This window comes from Cryptomeria japonica, unplaced genomic scaffold, assembly GCF_030272615.1.
Source record: "Cryptomeria japonica unplaced genomic scaffold, Sugi_1.0 HiC_scaffold_184, whole genome shotgun sequence".
Taxonomy (NCBI): Eukaryota; Viridiplantae; Streptophyta; class Pinopsida; order Cupressales; family Cupressaceae; genus Cryptomeria; species Cryptomeria japonica.
The window spans coordinates 85,001-102,500 of record NW_026729006.1 but is presented as its reverse complement, the minus strand read 5'-3'; the positions used below and the strand labels follow the sequence as shown (position 1 = coordinate 102,500).

General features: G+C 59.7%; 1 non-coding gene across 1 annotated transcript; it reads left to right on the top strand.

Annotated features, from left to right (window-relative positions):
- The first annotated feature begins 12,957 nt into the window (after positions 1 to 12,957).
- On the top strand, positions 12,958 to 13,076 carry LOC131867804 (5S ribosomal RNA). The gene has a single exon (XR_009366336.1). It is a non-coding gene; the product is annotated as a 5S ribosomal RNA (ribosomal RNA).
- The last annotated feature ends 4,424 nt before the right edge of the window (positions 13,077 to 17,500 follow it).

Below are 17,500 nucleotides of genomic sequence, written 5' to 3'. Positions count from 1 at the left end.
CCGGAGCATGACGATGCAGAGTCTCGGTTCACAGGAGCCTGGGAAGAACATCCCGTACGGAACCCTTTACCCGAAAACATCCGAACCGCACATGCTCGCGACAGTCCTGCCGTTAGAGAATGCACCGTGCACGCGACCGAGTAAGGCCACTCAGAGACATCCATTTCCCAGGTATATGCCCCCTACGCACTTTTGGTGGCGCAACTCGCACGAACAGTCCCACCTCGACCCCGTAAACAAGCTTTTTTGCCTCGAAGAGTTCGTCGGAGACGAAGAAGCAACCTTCAGTGCAAACGTAGCACTCTTTTGTGCAACCGCCCAAACAACGCCCCCTCTACCCTCTGTCGAAACACTCGGCATTGCTGCTCCCTAAGGTGAGCTTCTCCTCATAGGCAATTCCGCTCTTATCCGGTCACGTTTGTGTGCCCGAATTTCGCAAGGCAACCTCCATGGGACATGGAAAAGACTCGAGAAGAGAGCTCGCTCACGGGAGAGAGAAGCCAAGGAGACCACGAGAGTGCTGAGAGTGGGACAGCGCTGAATAGGCGGGAGAAGCCTGCGCGTATAAACGGAGATATATATCCAATTGCAACGAAGGAACGTGCCAAAGATCGAGAACAATGGCAGAAATGCTAGTAACGTGCACTTCGGGACCAACGCATCACCGGAAGACAACCGCCAAACATCGAAAGAGTCGCGATGCTCCGCAACCTACGTGCAAAGCGGTCGCACACCGGGTAAGGGAGTGAGAGCCCCAAACATAGCTGGGCGAGGCGCTCACTCCGCTCTTTAATATCTCGTTAATACCGCCAAGGAAATGGCACAAGCACACACACACAAGCATCCTCGGAAGAGGACAGTTCGAGTGACAGGTCAAATCCAAGAGTTCCGAAGACTACCTCCAGGAACAATCGGGAACAAGACCGATTACAAGTCGTCGAGTCTGTTACTGGGCGAACACGAGATGCGCACAGGAAATCGATCAGCCCTCACAATGGCCCAAGGCCAGAGATCGGACTGCTACGATTTACCCCAACAATCATCGTGCCACTCTTCGCAGAGAGGTGATAGACGCCAACGAGCCCGCGCATAGCAATCGAGGTGTAAAAAGGGCGTTGAAGGCAGGAAGCCTGGACGAAAGAGGCTACGAGGTCACCTCGAAGCGGTCTAAGAATCGGGCGCACTTGGGGCGACTACCAGTGCCAACCCCTTATCCCGCGGTGCGTCCGACACACAGAAATTTCCAAGGCGGCCAAGGAGCCTCCCCGCATAGCAATCGGGGTGTGAGGTTACGGATGCAGCATTGATAGCAATCGAGGTGTGAGGCGAAGGATGCAGAAGTGAGAGCCGAGGGATGTAGCAGAGATAGCAATCGGGGTGTGTGATGCAGAAGAGATAGCAATCGAGGTGTGCGGTGGGAAGGGCCCAGCAGCCAGAATGCATGAAGCGACGGATGAAGCAGTGATGACAACCGGGCTGTGAGGAGAGGAGGGATGCAGCCAAGAAAGCAATCAGGGCTCGAGGCAAGGGATGCATCAAGGATAGCAATCATGTTGTGAGGCGAGATTCCAAAGGCTAAACGTGAGAGGCTGCAGGGTCGACTCAGAGAGGTCTATGCATGTGAGAGGCTGAAAGCAAGGTCGACTCGGAGCGGTCAATGCATCGGGCGCGCTTGGGGCGACTACCAGTGCCAACCCCTTATCCCGCGACGCGTCCGACAAAGAGAACGTTCCAAGGCGGCAGAGGAGGTTACCAGCCGAAGGATGCAGTAGCAATAACAGGTATAGTTCCGCGGCGGCCGAGAAGACTCACCGCATAGGAATCGGGATGCGAGGCGAGGGATGCGGCGGGAAGGCCCCGACGGCTAAACGGAAGAGGCTGCAGGGCCGCCTCGGAATGGTCCAAGCATCGGATGCGATTGGGACGACTACCAGTGCCAACCCCTTATCCCGCGATGCGTCCGATACACAGATAGTTCCAAGGCGGCCGAGGAGCCTCACCGCATATCAATCGGGGTGCGAGGCGAGGGATGGGGCGGGAAGGCCCCAACGGCTAGACGGAAGAGGCTTCAGGGCCACCTCGGAATGGTCCAAGCATCGGACGCGCTTGGGGCGACTGCCAGTGCCAACCCCTTATCCCGCGATGCGTCCGATACACAGATGGTTCCAAGGCGGCCGAGGAGCCTCACCGCATAGCAATCGGGGGTGCGAGGCGAGGGATGGGGCGGGAAGGCCCCAACGGCTAGACGGAAGAGGCTTCAGGGCCGCCTAGGAATGGTCCAAGCATCGGACACGCTTGGGGCGACTACCAGTGACAGCCCCCTATCCCGCGATGCGTCCGATACGAAGATGGTTCCAAGGCGGCCGAGGAGCCTCACCGCATAGCAATCGGGGTGCGAGGTGGGGGATGCGGCGAGATGGCCCCAACGGCTAGACGGAAGAGGCCACAGGGCCGCGTCGGAATAGTCCAAGCATCGGACGCGCTTGGGGCGACTACCAGTGACAACCCCTTATCCCGCGATGCGTCCGATACGAAGATAGTTCCAAGGCGGCCGAGGAGCCTCACCGCATAGCAATTGGGGTGCGAGGTGGGGGATGCGGCGAGATGGCCCCAACGGCTAGACGGAAGAGGCTGCAGGGCCGCCTCGGAATAGTCCAAGCATCGGACGCGCTTGGGGCCACTACCAGTGACAACCCCTTATCCCGCAATGCGTCCGATACGAAGATAGTTCCAAGGCGGCCGAAGAGCCTCACCGCATAGCAATCGGGGTGCGAGGTGGGGGATGCGGCGAGATGGCCCCAACGGCTAGACGGAAGAGGCCACAGGGCCGCCTCGGAATAGTCCAAGCATCGGACGCGCTTGGGGCGACTACCAGTGACAACCCCTTATCCCGCGATGCGTCCGATACGAAGATAGTTCCCAGGCGGCCGAGGAGCCTCACCGCATAGCAATCGGGGTGCGAGGCGAGGGATGCGGCGAGATGGCCCCAAAGGCTAGACGGAAGAGGCTGCAGGGCTGCCTCGGAATAGTCCAAGCATCGGACGCGCTTGGGGCGACTACCACTGCCAACCCCTTATCCCGCGATGCGTCCGATACACAGATAGTTCCGAGGCGGCCGAGGAGGTGGGGGATGCAGCGAGATGGCCCCAACGGCTAGACGGAAGAGGCTGCAGGGCCGCCTCGGAATAGTCCAAGCATCGGACGCGCTTGGGGCGACTACCAGTGACAACCCCTTATCCCGCGATGCGTCCGATACACAGATAGTTCCGAGGCGGCCAAGGAGCCTCACCGCATAGCAATCGTGGTGCGAGGTGGGGGATGCGGCGAGATGGCCCCAACGGCTAGACGGAAGAGGCTGCAGGGCCGCCTCGGAATGGTCCAAGCATCGGATGCGCTTGGGGCGACTACCACTGCCAACCCCTTATCCCGCGATGCGTCCGATACACAGATAGTTCCAAGGCGGCCGAGGAGCCTCACAGCATAGCAATCAGGGTGCGAGGCGAGGGATGCGGCGAGAAAGCCCCAACGGCTAGAGGGAAGAGGCTTCAGGTCCGCCTCGGAATGGTCCAAGCATCGGACGCGCTTGGGGCGACTACCAGTGACAACCCCTTATCCCGCGACGCGTCCGATACACAGATAGTTCCAAGGCGGCCGAGGAGCCTCACCGCATAGCAATCGGGGTGCGAGGCGAGGGATGCGGCGAGAAGGACCCAACGGCTACACGGAAGAGGCTTCGGGACGCCTCGGAATGGTCCAAGCATCGGACGCGCTTGGGGCGACTACCAGTGACAACCCCTTATCCCGCGACGCGTCCGATACACAGATAGTTCCAAGGCGGCCGAGGAGCCTCACCGCATAGCAATCGGGGTGCGAGGCGAGGGATGCGGCGAGAAGGACCCAACGGCTACACGGAAGAGGCTTCGGGGCCGCCTCGGAATGGTCCAAGCATCGGACGCGCTTGGGGCGACTACCAGTGACAACCCCTTATCCCGCGACGCGTCCGATACACAGATAGTTCCAAGGCGGCCGAGGAGCCTCACCGCATAGCAATCGGGGTGCGAGGCGAGGGATGCGGCGAGAAGGACCCAACGGCTAGACGGAAGAGGCTTCGGGTCCGCCTCGGAATGGTCCAAGCATCGGACGCGCTTGGGGCGACTACCAGTGACAACCCCTTATCCCGCGACGCGTCCGATACACAGATAGTTCCAAGGCGGCCGAGGAGCCTCACCGCATAGCAATCGGGGTGCGAGGCGAGGGATGCGGCGAGAAGGACCCAACGGCTAGACGGAAGAGGCTTCGGGTCCGCCTCGGAATGGTCCAAGCATCGGACGCGCTTGGGGCGACTACCAGTGACAACCCCTTATCCCGCGACGCGTCCGATACACAGATAGTTCCAAGGCGGCCGAGGAGCCTCACCGCATAGCAATCGGGGTGCGAGGCGAGGGATGCGGCGAGAAGGACCCAACGGCTAGACGGAAGAGGCTTCGGGTCCGCCTCGGAATGGTCCAAGCATCGGACGCACTTGGGGCGACTACCAGTGACAACCCCTTATCCCGCGACGCGTCCGATACACAGATAGTTCCGAGGCGGCCGAGGAGCCTCACCGCATAGCAATCGGGGTGCGAGGCGAAGGATGCGGCGAGAAGGACCCAACGGCTAGACGGAAGAGGCTTCGGGTCCGCCTCGGAATGGTCTAAGCATCGGACGCGCTTGGGGCGACTACCAGTGACAACCCCTTATCCCGCGACGCGTCCGATACACAGATAGTTCCAAGGCGGCCGAGGAGCCTCACCGCATAGCAATCGGGGTGCGAGGCGAGGGATGCGGCGAGAAGGACCCAACGGCTAGACGGAAGAGGCTTCAGGGCCGCCTCGGAATGGTCCAAGCATCGAACGCGCTTGGGGCGACTACCAGTGACAACCCCTTATCCCGCGACGCGTCCGATACACAGATAGTTCCGAGGCGGCCGAGGAGCCTCACCGCATAGCAATCGGGGTGCGAGGCGAGGGATGCGGCGAGAAGGACCCAACGGCTAGACGGAAGAGGCTTCAGGGCCGCCTCGGAATGGTCCAAGCATCGGACGCGCTTGGGGCGACTACCAGTGACAACCCCTTATCCCGCGACGCGTCCGATACACAGATAGTTCCGAGGCGGCCGAGGAGCCTCACCGCATAGCAATCGGGGTGCGAGGCGAGGGATGCGGCGAGAAGGACCCAACGGCTAGACGGAAGAGGCTTCAGGGCCGCCTCGGAATGGTCCAAGCATCGGACGCGCTTGGGGCGACTACCAATGACAACCCCTTATCCCGCGACGCGTCCGATACACAGATAGTTCCGAGGCGGCCGAGGAGCCTCACCGCATAGCAATCGGGGTGCGAGGCGAGGGATGCGGCGAGAAGGACCCAACGGCTAGACGGAAGAGGCTTCAGGGCCGCCTCGGAATGGTCCAAGCATCGGACGCGCTTGGGGCGACTACCAGTGACAACCCCTTATCCCGCGACGCGTCCGATACACAGATAGTTCCGAGGCGGCCGAGGAGCCTCACCGCATAGCAATCGGGGTGCGAGGCGAGGGATGCGGCGAGAAGGACCCAACGGCTAGACGGAAGAGGCTTCAGGGCCGCCTCGGAATGGTCCAAGCATCGGACGCGCTTGGGGCGACTACCGTTGCCAACCCCTTATCCCGCGATGCGTCTGATACACAGATAGTTCCGAGGCGGCCGAGGAGCCTCACCGCATAGCAATCGGGTTGTGAGGCAGATTATTGGGAAGGGAACCCCCTGGGATGCGGCTCAAGCAGTGCCCAAAGGGACTGGAATGCGGAATCACATCGAGAGACCCAAATGCTATACGAGGGCTCAAATCGAATTATCGATTTGGCCACGACATGGACGCATCGGAACGACTACCTTTGCCGAACCACTCGCAATTGCATCCATACCGAAACCAATAGACATTTCCGTTAGAGCCCTCGCATAGCATTCGGGAATCTCGCATGCCCCTCTAAATCGACCAATGCTGGCGCTCAATGAAAATCCGAGCGCTACCACCGTTCGAGCGCCAGCATTGGTCGAGTTAGAGGGGCACGGGGGAGAATGCTCCAGTCAACACCTCCCCTATATAAGTTATTTGTCCGATTCTCGCACAACCGTAGTCTGCCTCGTCGAATCAAACAACGGTCCCAGATTCCGACTTCCGTTCCGTAGAGACCCAAAAGCTAGATGGAGGCTCGCAAGAAAGAGAGTCGGCGCATAGCAATCGGGTTTCTCGAACGTTTAGGGACCGAGCTCACTTGCGGATAGGGCAAAATCCGCCAAGCAACCCAAAAGCTAGACGGGGGCTCGAATCGAATCGCCTAGGCGGCCACAACAACGACGTGTTGGATCGACTACCAGTGCCAAACCATTCAGCAAGACTAGTCTGTGTCGAGGCCGGATAGAGATTCTCAGAGAGCGCCCGCATAGCATTTAGGAGACCTGCCGCGTCCCTCACACTCGACAAATGGTGGTGCACGTTTATAAATCCGAGCGATCCCAACCCTTTCAAGCACCAACATCGGTCGAGATAGAGGGGCACGGAGGGGGCTGCGTGAGACAACACAGTCCCCTATATAAGTTATTTGTCCGATTCTCACACATCCGAAGAATGGTCATCAAATCGGACAACAGCCCAAACTTCCGACTTCCGTCCCAGAAAGCCCAAGAGCTATCTAAAACGTTCATGGCCGGAACTCGATCGCGGCTATACCAGTCCGCCAAGCAACCCAAAAGCTAGACTGGAGCTCTAGTCGAATCACCTCTGTGGCCATTGCAAGGACGTGTTGGAGCGACTACCATTGCCGAACCATTCCGCAGGTCGAGTCCATACCAAGGCCGCATAGAGATTCACGATGAGCTCCTGCATAGCAATCAGGAGACTTGCCGTGTCCATCACAATCGATAAATCCTGGTGCAAGATTTTTGCATCCGAGCGCTCCAACCAGTCGAGCACCAGCATCAATCGACATAAACGGGCACGGGGGGAGGATGCTCGAGAACACTACCTCCCCTATATAAGTTATTTGTCCGATTCTCAAGCAGCCGAAGTCTGGTCATCGAATCGGGTCAAAGACCACAACTTCCGACTTTACCCACAATGCAAGTCATCGAATCGAACATCGGCCCCCGAGTCGGACTCCATGCGTATGTCAGGTCATCGGACCCAAATTCCGCCTTCCTGCGCATGGCGGGCCATCAATATCAACTCGGTCATCGGACCCAAACTCCGCCTTTTTGCGTATGGCACGCCTTCAAATCGGTCATCGGACCCAAATTCCGCCTTCCTGTGCATGGCGGGCCATCAACATCAACTCGGTCATCGGACCCAAATTCCGCCTTTCTGCGCATGGCACGCCATCAACTCGGTCATCGGACCCAAATTCCGCCTTCCTGCGCATGGCAGGTCATCGGACACAAATTCAGACCTCGCCAATATGCCTACGTATCGAATCGGTCATCGGACCCAACTTCCGACTTCATCCATACTGTAGGGTCTTTGAGGTTGGCGCGGTGCGCTCAACCCAGGGAGTCGACCCATCGAAGCATACACCTCCCCTATATAAGCTATTTGTCCGATTCCCACACCTGTGTAGTTTGCACCTCTGACCAGGACATCGACCCCAACTTCCGAACTCGACTGCAACGACGGCACCAGCGCCTTGGTGCGCACCTTGCGACGCACAGTCCCAACATTCGCCTTCCTGCACATGGCAGGTCATCGGACCCAAATTCCGACCTCGCGAGTATGCCTACATATCGAATCGGTCATCGGACCCAACTTCCGACTTCATCCATACCGTAGGGTCTTTGAGGTTGGCGCGGTGCGCTCAACCCGGGGAGTCGACCCAACGAAGCATACACCTCCCCTATATAAGCTATTTGTCCGATTCCCACACCTGTGTAGTTTGCACCTCCGATCAAGACATCGACCCCAACTTCCGAACTCGCCTCCAACGACCGAACCAGCGCCTTGGTGCGCACCTTGCAACGCACAGTGCCAACATTCGCCTTCCTGCACGTGGCAGGTCATCGGACCCAAATTCCGACCTCGCGAGTATGCCTACATATCGAATCGGTCATCGGACCCAACTTCCGACTTCATCCATACCGTAGGGTCTTTGAGGTTGGCGCGGTGCGCTCAACCCGGGGAGTCGACCCAACGAAGCATACACCTCCCCTATATAAGCTATTTGTCCGATTCCCACACCTGTGTAGCTTGCACCTCCGATCAGGACATCGACCCCAACTTCCGAACTCGACTAAAAAGACCGCACCAGCGCCTTGGTGTGCACCTTGCAACGCACAGTGTCAACATTCGCCTTCCTGCACATGGCAGGTCATCGGACCCAAATTCCGACCTCATGAGCATACCTACTAATCGAATTGGTCATCGGACCCAACTTCCGACTTCATCCATACCGTAGGGTCTTTGAGGTTGGCGCGGTGCGCTCAACCTGGGGAGTCGACCCATCGAAGCATACACCTCCCCTATATAAGCTATTTGTCCGATTCCGACACCTGTGTAGTTTGCACCTCCGCTCAGGACATCGACCCCAACTTCCGAACTCGCCTGCAACGACCGAACCAGCGCCTTGGTGCGCACCAAAAGTGCGCACTTTTGGAGGGCACTTTTGTGCGCTCCAAAGGTGCGCACTTTTGGAGGGCACTTTTCTGCGCTCCAAAGGTGCGCACTTTTGGAGGGCACTTTTTGGAGGGCACTTTTCTGCGCTCCAAAGGTGCGCACTTTTGGAGGGCACTTTTTGGAGGGCACTTTTCTGCGCTCCAAAGGTGCGCACTTTTGGAGGGCACTTTTTGGAGGGCACTTTTCTGCGCTCCAAAGGTGCGCACTTTTGGAGGGCACTTTTTGGAGGGCACTTTTCTGCGCTCCAAAGGTGCGCACTTTTGGAGGGCACTTTTTGGAGGGCACTTTTCTGCGCTCCAAAGGTGCGCACTTTTGGAGGGCACTTTTCTGCGCTCCAAAGGTGCGCACTTTTGGAGGGCACTTTTTGGAGGGCACTTTTCTGCGCTCCAAAGGTGCGCACTTTTGGAGGGCACTTTTTGGAGGGCACTTTTCTGCGCTCCAAAGGTGCGCACTTTTGGAGGGCACTTTTTGGAGGGCACTTTTCTGCGCTCCAAAGGTGCGCACTTTTGGAGGGCACTTTTGTGCACTCCAAAGGTGCGCACTTTTGGAGGGCACTTTTCCTGTGCTCCAAAGGTGCACACCTAGGTGAGCACCTTCGACCACACCTTGTAGCACACCAAACTCTGACTTTCGACTTCATCCGCAATGCAGGGTCTTTGAGGTTGGCGCAATGCGCACAACCAGGGGAGTCGACCCATCAAACCCAACACCTCCCCTATATAAGCTATTTGTCTGATTCTCATACATGCGTAGCCTGCAGGAGCAATTAGGACATCGACCCCAACTTTCGGCTTCTAAACGAAAACAAGGTCTTTGAGGTTGGTGTAATGCGAACAACTAGGGGAGTCAACCCATCAAACCCAACACCTCCCCTATATAAGCTATTTGTCTGATTCTCATACATGTGTAGTCTACAGGAGCAATTAGGACATCGACCCCAACTTTTGACTTCTTAACGAAAACAAGGTCTTTGAGGTTGACGTAATGCGCACAACCAGGGGAGTCGACCCATCAAACCCAACACCTCCCCTATATAAGCTATTTGTCCGATTCTCATACATGTGTAGCCTGCAGGAGCCATTAGGACATTGACCCCAACTTTTGACTTCTTAACGAAAACAAGGTCTTTGAGGTTGGCGTAATGCGCACAACCAAGGGAGTTGACCCATCAAACCCAACACCTCCCCTATATAAGCTATTTGTCTGATTCTCATACATGTGTAGCCTGCAACAACGATTAGGACATCCACCCCAACTTCTGAATTCGTCTGCGTTGACCGCACCAAAGGTGCACGCCTTGGTGCTCACCAAAATCCGACTTCCGACTTCTTCTGCTATGCGGGGTCTTTGAGGTTGGCGCAGTGCGCACAACCAGGGGAGTCAACCCACCGAATGCAACACCTCCCCTATATAAGCTATTTGTCTGATTCTCATACATGCGTAGACTGCAGCAATGATTAGGACATCCACCCCAACTTTTGACTTCTTAAACAAGACAGGGTCTTTGAAGTTGGTGCAGTGCACACAACCAGGGGAGTCGACCCATCAAACGCAACACCTCCCCTATATAAAGCTATTTGTCCGATTCTCATACGTGTAGTCTGCAGCAGCGATTAGGACATCGACCCCAACTTCCGAATTCGTTTGCATTGACCGCACCAAAGGTGCACGCCTTGGTGTGCACCCTGGAGTGCACTTTGGTGCTCACCTCGGTGCACACTTTGGTGTGCACCTCGGTGTGCACCAAAGGTGCGCACCTTGGAGCGCACCAAAGGTGTACACTTTGGAGCGCACCACATAGGGTCTTTGAGAGGTTGGCGCAGTGCGCACACCAAGGTGGGTGTTGAGGTGCGTGCCGAGGTGGGTGGGTGCTAGGGTGCGCTCCATGGTGGGTGCCAGGGTGGGTGCGTGCTAGGGTGGATTCCAAAGAGGGTCATAGGGTGGGTGCCAAGGTGGGTTGGTGATATAGTGGGTTCAAAGGTGGGTACTAGGGTGGGTTCCAAGGTGGGTCACAAGTTGGGTGCCAGGATGCGTGGGTGTTAGGTTGGGTGCCAAGGTGGGCTCCTGCGTGGGTGGGTGCTAGGGTGGGTTTCAAGGTGGACGCGAGGGCGGGTGCCAAGGTGGGTAACAAGTTGGGTGTTAGGATGGGTGAGTGCTAGAGTGGGTGCCAAGGTGGGTGGGTGCTAAGGTGGATGCCAAGGTGGTTCACAGGGTGGGTGGGTTCTAGGGTGAGTTCCAAGGTGGGTCACAGGTTCAGTGCTAGGGTGGGTGTCAAGGCGGGTGTCGAGGTGCCTGGGTGCTAGGGTGTGGATGCCAATGTGGGTCATAGGGTGGGTACTAGGGTGGGCTGCAATGTGGGTGCCAAGGTGGGTAACATGCTCGGTGGGTTCTAAATTGGGTGCCAGGGTGGGTGTGCACCCACCTTGCCCGAGGTGGGTGCCAAGGTGCCAGTGTGGGTGGGTGCTAAGGTGGATGCCAAGGTGGGTGAGAAGGTGGGTGATAGGTTGAGTGGTAGGATGGGTGGGTGCCAAGATGGGTCACAGGGTGGGTGCAAGGGTGGGTAGGTGCTAGGGTTGGTGTCAGGGTGGGTGGGTGCTAGGTTGGGTTCCAAGGTGGGTGCGAGGGTGAGTGTCAAGGTGGGTCACAGGTTAGGTGCTAGGATGGGTGAGTGCTAGGGTGCAAAGGTGCCAGGGTGGGTGCTAGGATGGGTCGATGCTAGGGTGAGTGGCAAGGTGGGTCCACAAGTGTCAAGGTGGGTGCCGAGGTGGGTGCCAAGTCGGCGACTGCTATGGTGGATGCCAAGGTGGGTCACGGGGTGGGTGCCAAGTTGCTAGGTTGGGTTCCAAGGTGGGTGCCAACGTGGGTGCTAGGGTGCGTGGGTTAAAGGGTGTGTCACAACGTGGGTGCCAGGATGGGTGCGCACCCACACTGGCCAAGACGGGTGCGGGTGCAAGGTTGGGTTCCAAGCCCGGTCACAGGCTGGGTGCTAGGATGGGTGGGTGCCAAGGTGGGCACCAGGGTGGGTGCACCCACCCTGGCCAAGGTGGGTCACGGGGTGGGTCCTAGGGTGGGTAACGGGGTGGGTACTAAGGTGCGTGCCAAGGTGGGTCATAGGGTGGGTGCCAAGGTGGGCACCAGGGTGGGTGTGCACCAACCCTAGCCAGGGTAGGTCACGGGGTGGTTGTCGGGGTGGGCGTCAAGGAGCCAAGGTGGGTGGCAAGTAGCCAAGTTGCGTGCCAAGGTGGGTGTCGGGGTGGGTGCCAAGGATCCAAGGTGGGTGCCAAGGAACCAAGGTGGGTGTCTGGGTGGGTGCCGAGGTGGGAGCCAGGGTGGGTCCCAAGGTGAGTGCAAAGGTGGGTGCCAGGGTCAAGGTGAGTGCCAATGTGGGTTCCAAGGTGCCAGGGTCAGGGTGAGTGCCAATGTGGGTTCAAAGGTGCTAAGTTGGGTGCGAGGTTGGGTGCGAGGGTGGGTGGGTGCCAAGGTGTGCTAGGTGGAAGCCCGGGTGGGTCGGCATCCCATGGGTGTCGAGTTGGGTGCCTGATGGGTGCTTCTTGTCAAGTTTTAGTCGTCGGGACTCATTTCGAGCCTTAGAGGTCGTTTCTTGTCCGGTTGCCCTGTCTTCGACCTGGGAACCCAATTTTGGTCCTCGGGTCCCATTTTTTTTTGTCTCGCATCCCACTTTTGGCCTGTGGCCTTTTCGGGGTCGATTCTCGTTTTGGGCATCAGAGCATGTTTCTTCTCCTAAAACCCAATATTTGTTTATTAAGTCTCGGAACACATTTTTGTTCTCGTGGACCCATCATGGGTCTTGGAACGCATTTGTGGTCCTTGGGTCCCATTTTGCATCCCGAAACTTGTGTTTTGGTGCTTGATCCCTATTTTGGGTGCCCACCTTGCACCAAGTGCGCACCCGGGGCAAACCGAGCGCCTTGGTGCACCGGGGCAAGATCGAGCGTGCACCCGAGGCGCCCCGAACATGCACCAAGGTGCACTCGGCCCACATGTGAGCGCAGGTCGTTGCGCCCGAGGTGGTGTGTGGGCACCGCGTTGCAGACGGGACACTGCACGCACACGACGCCCCCTCCAGGTGCACGCACGTAGGCCGGGCCGGGTGCACACCCGACGCCCTAGCAAGGTGCGCGCACCCGGGCAGGGCTCACACTTGGCGAACGGGGCGCACTTCGCGAGGGAGGGTGTGCACCTCGACGGGGGTGGGTGGCCGGGGTGGATTCGCACGTGGGTCGCGGTTTGCTAAGTACACACTGCGACAAGCTCATAACGGGTGCGATCATACCAGCGTTAGTGCACCGGATCCCATCAGAACTCCGCAGTTAAGCGCGCTTGGGCCGGAGTAGTACTGGGATGGGTGACCTCCCGGGAAGTCCCGGTGTTGCACCCTTTTTTAGTTTTTCGCCGGGCGTCGCAATGCTATTTGAATAAACCTTTTGCCCGTTTGCGTTCTCGTCGGGGCCGGGCCGGGCCGGGGTGCGCTGCCCGCACTACCGCGCGCGCGGGGGCGACACCGAGCGCGCACCCGAGGCGCCCCGAGCACACAGGCCACGGTGCAACCCGGGCGTTGTGCGCGCACCCCGGTGCGCCCGAGGTGCTGCGCGCGCACCCAGGTGAAATCGGTGTGCACCTCGGCCAGTGCGCGCTCGGTCGAGTCGCGCACGTTGGCCAAGGTGCACGGTGATGTTTCTTACTCTAAGGTTCCGCACCAGACGCCCGGGACAGGTGAGCGAAGCTGGGCGGGGCCGGGTGCGCGGCCGGGGCAGGTGCACGCAGCTGGAGAGAGCTTTGGAGCACACTTCGGAGCGCACCAATGATGCGCTCCATTCAAAAGTTTCCTGAAAAGGCAAAAAAAGTTGAGATTATAGAATTTCCCACTTGAGAGATTGTAAAAAAAAAAAATTTAAAATGAAGGAAACGCGGGTGCCAAGGTGTGCGCAGCCCAGCCAAGGTGTGCGCACCAAGGCGCCCACCCTGGCGAAGGTGCACGCAAGGTGCGCACCCGAGGCAAACCGGACAATTAACCCAACTTTCGACTTCGCGCGCACCTTGGAGCGCACTTCGGAGCGCTCCTTGGTGCGCACCAATCTTGGGCACCTCGGAGTGCACCATGGCGCCCACCAAGGTGCGCACCCGGGGCAAACCGAGCTCCGACTTCGTGCGCACCTTGGAGCGCACGAAAGGTGCGCACCATGGCGCCCACCAAGGTGCGCAGCCCAGCCAAGGCGTGCGCATCAAGGTGCGCACCCTGGCGAAGGTGCGCACCCGGGGCAAACCGAGCTCCGACTTCGTGCGCACCTTGGAGCGCACAAAAGGTGCGCAACCCAGCCAAGGTGTGCGCACCCCGGTCAAACCGAGCTCCGAATCGTGCGCACCAGAGGTGCACGCCATCGTGCGCACCTTGGAGCACACTTCGGAGCCCTCCTTGGTGCGCGCCGATGTTGCGCACCTCGGAGCGCACCCGGGGAAAACAATGCAATTAACCCGACTTTCGACTTCGTGGGCACCTCGGAGCGCTCTCGGGTTCGCACCTCGGAGCACACCGAGGTGCGCACCTTTGATGCGCTGCCTTCACCAATTTCCAGAAAAGGCAAGAAAACATTGAGAAGGTGTGCGCACCGAGGTGCCCACCCTGGCGAAGGTGCACGCGAGGTGCGCACCCGGGGCAAACCGGGCTCCGACTTCGTGCACGCCGCACCTTGGAGCACACTTCGGAGCGCTCCTTGGTGCGCACCAGGGCGCGCAACCCAGCCGAGGTGCCCACCCCGGCGAAGGTGCACGCGAGGTGCGCACCCGGGGCAAACCGGGCTCCGACTTCGTGCACGCCATGGTGCCCACCGCGGCGAAGGTGCACGCGAGGTGCGCACCCGGGGCAAACCGGGCTCCGACTTCGTGCACGCCGCACCTTGGAGCACACTTCGGAGCGCTCCTTGGTGCGCACCATGGTGCCCACCAGGGCGCGCAACCCCGCCGAAGGTGCACGCGAGGTGCGCACCCGGGGCAAACCGGGCTCCGACTTCGTGCACGCCGCACCTTGGAGCACACTTCGGAGCGCTCCTTGGTGCGCACCATGGTGCCCACCAGGGCGCGCAACCCCGCCGAAGGTGCACGCGAGGTGCGCACCCGGGGCAAACCGGGCTCCGACTTCGTGCACGCCATGGTGCGCACCGCGGCGAAGGTGCGCACCCGGGGCAAACCGGGCTCCGACTTCGTGCACGCCGCACCTTGGAGCACACTTCGGAGCGCTCCTTGGTGCGCACCAGGGCGCGCAACCCAGCCGAGGTGCCCACCCCGGCGAAGGTGCACGCGAGGTGCGTACCCGGGGCAAACCGGGCTCCGACTTCGTGCACGCCGCACCTTGGAGCACACTTCGGAGCGCTCCTTGGTGCGCACCATGGTGCCCACCAGGCCGCGCAACCCAGCCAAGGTGTGCGCACCAAGGTGCACGCGAGGTGCGCACCCGGGGCAAACCGGGGTCCGACTTCGTGCACGCCGCACCTTGGAGCACACATCGGGGCGCTCCCGGGTTCGCACCGGCGTTGCGCACCGTGGTGGGCACCTCGGAGCACACCAAGGTGGGCAGCGAGGTGCGCACCTTTGATGCGATGCCTTCACTAATTTCCATAAAAGGCAAAAAAAAAACGAGATTTTAAAATTTCCGTTTTGAAAGATAGTGAGAAAAAGGGAATGCTGGTGCCATCTTGAGCCCGCCCTGGTGCGCAGCCCAGCCAAGGTGTGCGCACCAAGGTGCCCACCCTGGCGAAGGTGCGCGCCCGGGCAATTAACCCAACTTCCAACTTCGCGCGCGCCAGGGTGGGAGCGCACCCAACAACCGGGCCTGGGAAGAGCCAATGCGAGAAACCCCACCAAACGCTCTGACAAAAAAAGAGGGGGCGCTCCAGTAACCCCGCTTCGGAGCGCACCCTGGGCAAACCCAGCCAAGGTGCCCACCCCGGCCAAGGTGCAGGCGAGGTGCGCACCCGGGGCAAACCGGGCTCCGACAACGTGCACGCCGCACCTTGGAGCACACTTCGTAGCGCTCCCGGGTGCGCACCTCAGAGCACACCAAGGTGGGCAGCGAGGTGCGCACCTTTGATGCGCTGCCTTCACTAATTTCCAGAAAAGGCAAAAAAAAAAGGAGATTTTAAAATTTCCGTTTTGAAAGATAGTGAAAAAAACGGAACGCGCGTGCCATCTTGAGCCCGCCCTGGTGCGCAGCCCAGGTAAGGTGCCCACCCTGGCAAAGGTGCGCACCCGGGCAATTAACCCTACTTCCGACTTCGTGCGCGCCAGGGTGGCAACCGGGCCTCGGAAGAGCCAATGCGAGAAACCCCACCAAACGCTCCGACAAAAAAAGAGGCGGCGCTCCAATAACCCCGCTTCGGAGCGCAGCCGGGGCAAACCCAGCCAAGGTGCCCACCCCGACGAAGGTGCACGCGAGGTGCGCACCCGGGGCAAACCGGGCTCCGACAACGTGCACGCAGCACCTTGGAGCACACTTCGAAGCACTCCCGGGTGCCCACCGGCGTTGCGCACCGTGGTGGGCAGCGAGGTGCGCACCTTTGATGCGCTGCCTTCACTAATTTCCAGAAAAAGGCAAAAAAAAATGAGATTTTAAAATTTCCGTTTTGAAAGATAGTGAAAAAAAAGGAACGCGGGTGCCATCTTGAGCCCGCCCTGGTGCGCAGCCCAGGCAAGGCATGCGCACCAAGGTGCCCACCCGAGGTGCACACCCGGGGCAAACCGGGCTCCGACTTCGTGCAGGCCGCACCTTGGAGCACACTTCGGAGCGCTCCTTGGTGCGCACCATGGTGCCCACCAGGGCGCGCAACCCAGCCAAGGTCTGCACACCAAGGTGCCCACCCCGGCGAAGGTGCACGCGAGGTGCGCACCCGGGGCAAACCGGGCTCCGACTTCGTGCACGCCATGGTGCCCACCGCGGCGAAGGTGCACGCGAGGTGCGCACCCGGGGCAAACCGGGCTCCGACTTCGTGCACGCCGCACCTTGGAGCACACTTCGGAGCGCTCCTTGGTGCGCACCATGGTGCCCACCAGGGCGCGCAACCCAGCCAAGGTGTGCGCACCAAGGTGCACGCGAGGTGCGCACCCGGGGCAAACCGGGGTCCGACTTCGTGCACGCCGCACCTTGGAGCACACATCGGAGCGCTCCCAGGTTCGCACCAGCGTTGCGCACCTTTGATGCGCTGCCTTCACTAATTTCCAGAAAAGGCAAAAAAAAACGAGATTTTAAAATTTCCGTTCTGAAAGATAGTGAAAAAAACGGAACGCGGGTGCCATCTTGAGCCCTTCCTGGTGCGCAGCCCAGGCAAGTTGTGCGCACCAAGGTGCCCACCCTGGCGGAGGTGCGCGCCCGGGGCAATCCGGGCTCCGACTTCGTGCACTGCATGGTGCCCACCAAGGCGCGCAACCCAGCCAAGGTGCCCACCGCAGCGAAGGTGCACGCGAGGTGCGCACCCGAGGTGCACACCCGGGGCAAACCGGGCTCCGACTTCGTGCACGCCGCACCTTGGAGCACACTTCAGAGCGCTCCTTGGTGCGCACCAGGGCGCGCAACCCAACCAAGGTCTGCACACCAAGGTGCTCACCCCGGCGAAGGTGCACGCGAGGTGCGCACCCGGGGCAAACCGGGCTCGGACTTCGTGCACGCCGCACCTTGGAGCACACATCGGAGCGCTCCCGGGTTCGCACCAGCATTGCGCACCTTTGATGCGCTCCAATAACCCCACTTCGGAGCGCACCAGAAACCCCACTGGACGCTTGGGCAAAAATGTAATGCGCACCCGAAGCCCCTAC